We start from the raw sequence: 8,594 nt of genomic DNA on the forward strand, positions 1-8,594 counted from the left end.
ACCTTATTAAACATATTTTGGGTGTACATTTTCAAAAGTACCTCAACAGGTGCTAAATATTCATTATATGGCACATTCGCTATATGACACTTATAAATCATATCATCCCTATTGGAAAACCCGGTACCACACAATAAGCAAAATAAAATGTTCGTTAGTTTATTTTATGTTAACTAGTTATAATGGCTATGAACTTAAACAGAATAAAAACAAATATATTGAGCGAACAATGATCCACGAAAATATAATGGTAACAAGTAAGGAATAGCTAAGGTCGAGTTCAACCGCACATTTCATACTCTTTCAACTTGGCTGGACCAAAGTTAGGGAAGTACCTTCCGTACATAAGACTTGTTAGTTACATGCCATCTAGGCCAAGTTTTCACACGATTTTATTCATTATAAGCACAAATAACCTTCGTTATAAGAAAAACACGCTCTCTTTATTTAATTAACCCAGCTCACATTTTGGCCGATATATGCGGCTTAGAGTCACTTGGAAGTTCGAAAATCTTTATGTTAGGTATGTGGGGGCTAAGGAAAATATTTGCCCCATTCAAACCATTTGTAGCACACAGACATACTGCTATCGGGAAAGTTTTCTCTCCGAATTTGAATTTGTATTCCTAGACTCTAAGTAAAATATAAAGATATACATATATAACCACTTTTGAAATGTTTGTAAATATTTACTTTATACTTTAAATATCATTTTATTAAAATAGTGCATCAGTCTTAAAATATTATTACCGTGTATAAATTACACTATACCATAAGTATGTTCATAGTGACTACTATATCTCTATTCCATTTGCATAAAAATACCAAATAAAGCCAATGTTAATAGGTTTCTACATATATTTTGTCCAACATTCATGTGTACCAAGCCACCCATTAAATATTCAACGAATTAAACAAGTTTTTTGTCAACTAGCTGTGCATGGAATCAAGCCAAGCACACGAAGCGGTTACTAATATTGCAACTGGCTCGTTGGTCTAGGGGTATGATTTCCGCTTAGGGTGCGGGAGGTCCCGGGTTCAAATCCCGGACGAGCCCAAGTACTGTTCGGTTTTTTGGTTAAACCTATTAATTATTTCTTAAACTAATTATGATTGATGCCTGAGTTTATTTGCAGATTTTGCATTAAGTTTAAGCATTATGAGTACACTAAATAAAAACTCTCGTTTAAGACTTTTTTTGTGGGAATAGAATGCGGATTTGCGCCACTGTACAAAATTGGTATATGTACTATTTATATTTGCAAAAAAGGAAAATAGTTTTTTTCACCTAATGGTTTGTAGCACCAAAAAAAGATATACCATATATACACCCTGTACAGACAGTATCAGAAATTCTTCATTTAAATCTCCCGGTTATATGAAAGGCAGGTAAATTTTTTTTCCTAGGTTGGTACAACTGTCCTTAATTATGATGCCAAAAATTAGCGCGATCTGTCGACCAGTGTGTTAACAGCAGCTGTTTATGCCACTTTCTTGCCAGGGTGGATATGTAAATGATCAGGTTGGCGAGATGAGTTGAATTCAGAGTGGCTGTATCTCTCACCGTCCGTCCGTGCAAGCAATAACTTGAGGAAAAATTGAAATATAGTAATGAAACTAGGTACACGGATTCACTGCCGAAAAAGTGAGGACGAAAACCTATAAAACTGCATAACTAAGCACACGTATGAAATATAAGCCTGTAGTTTGGTACGATTTTGTAGTGTGCAGAATTAAAAAAATGTGGCGTCTAATGTGTATGTTGTACATATACAAAAGAACTCAGATTAAGACCCTAACCCCTCCCATACAACGGTTTTGTTCAAAACTACTAAAGGCGTGATAAATCAATAATAATAGAAGCACCAGAGAAATTAAATTTTACACGCAGAATGATCAAAAGGGCTTTATAGAACGCGGGGTCAAAATTTTACGGTGAACGTGACAGCGCCCACAATTTTATATATCAAATAAATCTGGATCTACTGACCAGTTTCCATTAAATTCGGTGCATAACATTATCCTGACAACCACTGCAACTTCTGATGTAGCACAATTTTAAATTTGGGGTGATTCTTTCACTTTCCGGTACATAAATCCAGAATATATTCAAATGAAACTTTGCACAAGTAGTGCCTTTTAGGTATGCCATCTCGAATCTATAAATTGTCAAAACAGAACATAACAGTTCAAGCCCCCATACCGAATAAGTAGACCACAGTGCTTATATGTAGTTGACATTTAGCCAAAAATAGCGATCAATCTTTGAGAAATGTTATTGAAATTAGGGAAATATTTCATTGATAATAACACACCATTTTATTTAAAATAAGTTGAATCGGGTCAATACTGTCCCACCCTAATATAAAGCCAACTCCCTTGCTTAAATGGAATGAAATGAAATGAGAGAGCTTATTATACCCTGAACAGGGTATATTAAGTTTGCCACGAAGTTTGTAACACCCAGAAGGAAGCGTCGGAGACCCTATAAAGTATATTTGTATATAAATGATCAATATGTTGAGCTGAGTCGATTTAGCCATGTCCGTCTGTCTGTCCGTTTGTCTGTATATATACGAACCAGTCCCTCAATTTTTAAAACATCGTTTTAAAATTTTGCAACCATCATTTTCTCTTCAAGAAGCTGCTCATTTGTCAGAACTGCCGATATCGGACCACTATAACATATAGCTGCCATACAAACTGAACGATCGGAATCATGTTCTTGTATTGAAAACTTCCACATTTGACAATGTATCTTCACAAAAGTTAGCACTGGTTATTTTCTAAGACAACAATGTAATAGCCGAAGAAATTGTTCAGATCGGTTACCTATAGCATAGAGCTGACGTACAAACTGTATGATCGGAATCAAATTTTGCATGGGAAACTTTCTCATTTGACGATATATCTTCGCAAAATTTGGTATGAGTTATTGTTCATAGAAATAAAGTAATATCGGAAGAAATTGTTCAGAGCGGCTCACTATAGAATATAATATATATACAAACCGAACGACCGGAATCAGGGGCTTGTTTGGAAAACTTTCGCTTTTGACGTGGTATCTTCCCGAAATTTTACATGGAATACTGCTTTATAACGTTTTTTCTTGTTTTTGTAATAATTATGTATGTTTGTGTCGAAAATGAAAAAAATTGGGTGAGAAATTGTACTAGACCCCATATAACTAACAAACTTTATGGACATGAAGGTATTTCCCCGGCGTTGTCTCGGCAAGTTGCAAATGTATGAAATGTTTGGTTGCACCCGAACTTATCCCTTCTTTTCTTCTTGTTTATTATTTCACCATATCATAACATTCATCTCACAGTGAAACGTTAAATTTAAATCTGCATTCTCAAAGCGCCCCACAATAATTCTTGACATTCATTAAAAAACACTTTGCGTGTTTATAATGGATTTTAAATGTTCTCATATTGTTTATGCCTAGGATCCTTACATCATCGCATATCTTCCTGTTGATTAAGTCATAAAGTCGCGTGCTCTTAATATCCACGGAAGTTAATCTTATTTATTTGCATTTCACACTAACGCTATTCTACCAAAAGCCTCTTATTCAAAGCAATAAATTATAAATTTAAAAAATCACTGTTGTTTGTTAACTTTTACTATAACTGCTTTTCATTGTAAACCTGGGGCTATAAACTAAAGTAATAAAAACAATTTAAATTATTGCAATCAGAGTATTTGATGAGCTGTAGCGAATTTACTTGTTTATATAAATGTTGATAAGTAAACCACTGTCAACTCGGTGTATAAATTAAGTCAAGCCGTAAATCCACTAAGGTTAAATGTGCTTTGTTAGCATGCTCCTCGCTTAATACACAAATTTTATAATTGTGTGGTAATAGTTGAAGACGATAAGACACTATCCTATACTAAACTTACGTACATGTGTACACACGTAGAATAAAGTATCGAAGCATTGCACTTCAGAAGACATAATTAAACGCCATTTGAATAAAAAATCGTAAAATTTTTGAAGTTATTTAAAAATTTTACAATTTCAGGGATCAGTCTAAAGGGAGCCTTGTCATTCATCATAAAATATACTTATTTTCTTCAATATACAGTTGCTAAATATTCACGTTCATTTTAAAGAGCGATCCGTTTCTAGGTTGAAATAAAAGACACAGAAACTTCAAATTTAAGGGGGAAAGTTTATTTTCATTCAAAAGAGCATTATTTGGTATTTATTTTTGAAGATTATCTCTTTCAAATTTATTCCCCATCTACGTCTCGGATGTTCCATCCGTTGAGTTCAATTTTCGATGACTTCGACTGGTAACTGGCGAATGACGTGCGTGATGTTTTGTTCCAAGGCCTGAATCGAAGCGAGCTTGTCCACATCGACTTTAGATTTTACACAGGAAAAAATTTAATCGTGTGATGTGATATCATACGATGGCAGTCTGTCGACCGGCATTAAACGTGAAGTTATCTCAATAAATATATTGATTGATGCGATGTTTGAGAAGTGGCGTCGTCTTTTTCAAAACAAATGTCGCCAAGATCACAAGCTTCAATTTCAACCATTAAAAATAGTCAGTTACCATGGCGCGATAACTTTCGCCCTTGACGGTTGAGCCAGAAATGGACCTCAACGCTGAACAAAATTTGGCTCGAAACTTCTTGGAACTTTTCAAGAGCCCATAGAGCGAAGGGATGTCGCTTGGGAAGGTCGAGCGACTTCAGTTTTTGCATATTGTGAGCGCTATCAATTTAAAATCTTGACGTAAAATGTGCCAAGTCGTTCCTTACGTCAGTCCGAGTTGCTGCGAAAGGCGCGAATCGACTCTCCACTTTAATTTCTTCACTGCGTGTTGGACGTGGTCTATTCGGTCGAAGGTTATCCCATAATGGGTCTCAAGATAGATGATGGTGTTTCGAATAGTATGCTCAATAGACCGATTATGTTGACCATAAGTTGAGCGAAGCGCGAAATTGACAACGTTTACACTTCAGGTATAAGTCTTCCTATGATGAAACGCCAAACAATACTTAAGAAAATAACATGGCAGTTTGATACGGCTTACACGTGATCAGTCAAAGCCAGGCTATTGAAAAAGTACTTCCACTTGGATCACCACTTATGTAATTGCAGAGCTTTAAACACTCTCAAAATAATCATGTCGCTTCTGTTTTCAGCCGACTTTAAGTTCAAGCGGTTTTCATCATGGTTCAAACATGTGGTCTTTGATATCTTTAGAAGTATTGATATCTCGATGAAATTTATTTTATTGTCTACAGAAATTTTAAGTGGACTTTTTAATTCCTAATAGCCTCCTTTCATTAAAGGTATGACCTATACGGAAATTTTCAAAGCAGTATTGAAAGCAGAATGGCTGTTTCGCCTGGCGCAGAGCTTGGGTCACACTCATCAAATACTTTGGTATAGTTATTTTTATACTCTAAACGGCGTATATTAATTTTGCCAATGAACTTTGGAACATCTCAGAAGAAACGTTAGAGGCTCTAAAATGTACACCGATATAAATATTTAGCTAGACGAGCTGCGTCCGTCTGCCTGTATATAGGCGATCTAGTCTATCAATTTTATCGATCACTGTAGCGTATGGCTGCCATACACAATGTACGATCGGAATCAAGCGCTTGTATGGAAAACTTTTTCATATGGCGTGCTATCTTCAAGAAATTTGGCACATATTGTTGTCTAAGTCAATACTGAAATCTTCCAAGAAATTGTTCAGGTCGTCTACCACAGAAAGAACTAGAAATTCGTTCTGCCGGTTAAGTTTTAGCGCTGGTGATACACATAAGTGTTTGCTATCAGAAATGCACCTTTGCGGGGTATTATATTAAGTAATACACTTAGTGCCTTTATATGTATGATTTCGAAACTCTCAAACTAACTGTGCAACAGCTGAAAAATATATAAACCAATGTTTTAATGTTAGGTTCATCTACACATTCGATCTAAGTGCTATTCTCTTATAAGTCGGCGATAATAGGCATCTTTATAAGGAACCGCTTCATATCTTAAAATTTCGGTCGATTAAATCGCGTTTTCGCTTCCTTTTATAATAATAGTGCTAGTTGTTTTTCAATACTGATTTTGATGGCAAGGGAACTCCGTTTGTCTACATGTATTGCAGTTTATTTTATCTACAACCCCTCAATAAAATCTCAGTATTGGTTGACGAAGCTTATGTTCGAAGTCAAATGCTTTTACGAGTATAATCTTATATAGATTCGGATAATAAAATTGATGATTTCTATTAACAACCAAAAAAATACGAGATTCATTTGTAATGCAATTGTGCCTACAAACCTATAGCCACGGCAGATTAACCGCATCCCTTCACTCAATCTTTCCGTGTGAGGGGTCAACGAGAGATCTCACGCATTGCGATAAAGCTAGTGACGACCATAATGACACGTAACAACTGAATAATTTATGAAAAATTACCACATGCCATATTTTTGTACATTAAATCTCAGCGATCAACAGAAACCAAGCAGAAGAGTAAAATTAAGGCTAGAGGGGATAAAAAATGCATGCCGCTCATCATCAATGTCAACAATATTGGACAGATACACGCGTTGATACGGTTTGTATGAGCAAATAAGTATGTGCGCTTGTGGATTGGAACGTGTACGGACCGAACTGTTGAAGGCACTGATGTGCAAGATATTTATCTTGGCGGGCAGCAACGGCAAACACCACCAGCGATGCGAATGAGGATGCGGCAACACAGTAACTTCGCACTCAAGTAACAACGCTGGGCAGCAGGGCAAGCGCACTTTTCGCAAAGATTTGTTGTGTATTTGTATTTCTTGTGATTTTGGCTTGCCGAATCGGACCGGGGGTTGGCTGCCAGCTGAACTGGCTGTCTGTCCACATTCGTGTTGCGCGCAACAGCGCATAAATTAAATTTAATGTGACATTTTTACAAAATGTTCATTTCTCACATTTCCACGCACCCATATAGCATGCTGCATAATAGGAAAACAACAGGCAGCTCGGCAACGGCAGCAAGAGCAATAAATAAATACAATTCGTATTGTATCCGTTCAACGTGGCAAAAAAACAGAAATTTACGGAGAAAATATCAAACCAAAAAGTCGTAAAAAAACAGAATTCAGAGTGCTGCTGTAAGAGAAATTGCTGCTGTTGCTGATATTTTTATTGTTCTTGATGTGTGTGTGTGTGGCAACTGAACGCATAAATTTCCATAAGAAATATATTTTGCCTTAAATTAGCCTCAATTAAATGTTAATGCTTTTTGACAGTTTTGTGAGAAGATAAATATGTATGAGCCGCGGGTCTGTATGCATGTGCATGTACCTCCGCCATAACTGCGCAGACCCCCAACTACGGCAAAGTCTGCGTCTACCACGTACTCCTCCTGTAGGCTTTCGTATAGCCATAGTTTTGTTGTTGCTTTTTCAGCTTCATTGCTTGAAAAGCGTATACGCCCCGCTGACTTCCTGCCATCGCTAATAGTTATTTCAAAAGTCAAGCCTCTCTTTTGGCCTCACCAAAGAACTCTTTTCGTTCAGCGTGTTTTAAGGTGTCTTGTATCCCCTGCGCCCCTCTCAATTCAGACAATTCGCGGCGCCTTTTCATTGACTGTCGGCAAAGCATTCGGTCGGACGCCGTTGTCACACGCATATCAACGGCGCATTATAGGGGTTGACAGTTGACAGCGAAATTTTGTCATTCATGAAAAATGAATTATGATTTCAATATTTCCTTTTGCCGCTTCGCTAAGAGATTTCCATATGACCAAGCCAAAGCTCCGCCGTTAAAAGCAGTGAACGGAAGGGGGCGAGAAGTGTAGCGGTTGAATGCAATCACTTGAGAAGTATCATTATTTTCGTGGTTGTTGTTGCTGTTGTTGTTGTTGTCACATTGGCATTTCTCTTCTCGCCATGTCGGACGCGTCTGTCGGTGTTGCAAGCAATTAGTGCTGATATTTTTGCAGCAGCTGTGGGCATTCATATTTCTACATTTCATATCACATACAAACGCACAAAATATTAATGAAGGATAAGGTAAAAGAAAAAGATAATAAACGATTTGCATAAGAGAAATTTTATGTGCTGGGTTTTGTCAAATAGTTTATACCCTTCATTAAGTAAGAATTAAAATAAATTATCATTATTAATGAGTAGAGCTCAGTGAGTTAGCATGATGAGCTTTACTGACTGACAGAGTAGTGACGTTGTCTCAATAAAATATGTATACTTATTGCAGTCCAAAGAGATCTTTTCAAAAAGTTCTAATCTTATTCATTATCACCGCAGATCTCTGTGGCTCTTAAATTTTAGATCCACAACCACTCGCTTTGATATTTGATGAACTTCGATTATCAGTTTTTGAAATTAATTGCTGGAAAAGGTCAACTTAATTCCCCAAAATCATTTTGATCCTATGAATCGTTAATTCGTGGCTTCCACCCATAATCATCATGGAAACATTATCTGAGATAGAAATCACCATGAGCACACCATTTTTGGAGTAAACCATTTTTGAATAAAAGAATCTGTTGAGGTTAAGAATCGGATGGAAGAATATTATCTGTGGTTGAGAAATAAGTATTTGTAAA

At 36.5% G+C, this 8,594-nt stretch overlaps 1 non-coding gene across 1 annotated transcript; it reads left to right on the forward strand.

The window, feature by feature from the left end:
• Window positions 1–985: 985 nt before the first annotated feature.
• Trnap-agg lies at window positions 986–1,057 on the forward strand. The gene has a single exon. It is a non-coding gene; the product is annotated as a tRNA-Pro (tRNA).
• Window positions 1,058–8,594: the final 7,537 nt, after the last annotated feature.

Source organism: Bactrocera tryoni, chromosome 2 (genome assembly GCF_016617805.1).
Source record: "Bactrocera tryoni isolate S06 chromosome 2, CSIRO_BtryS06_freeze2, whole genome shotgun sequence".
Classification (NCBI taxonomy): domain Eukaryota; kingdom Metazoa; phylum Arthropoda; class Insecta; order Diptera; family Tephritidae; genus Bactrocera; species Bactrocera tryoni.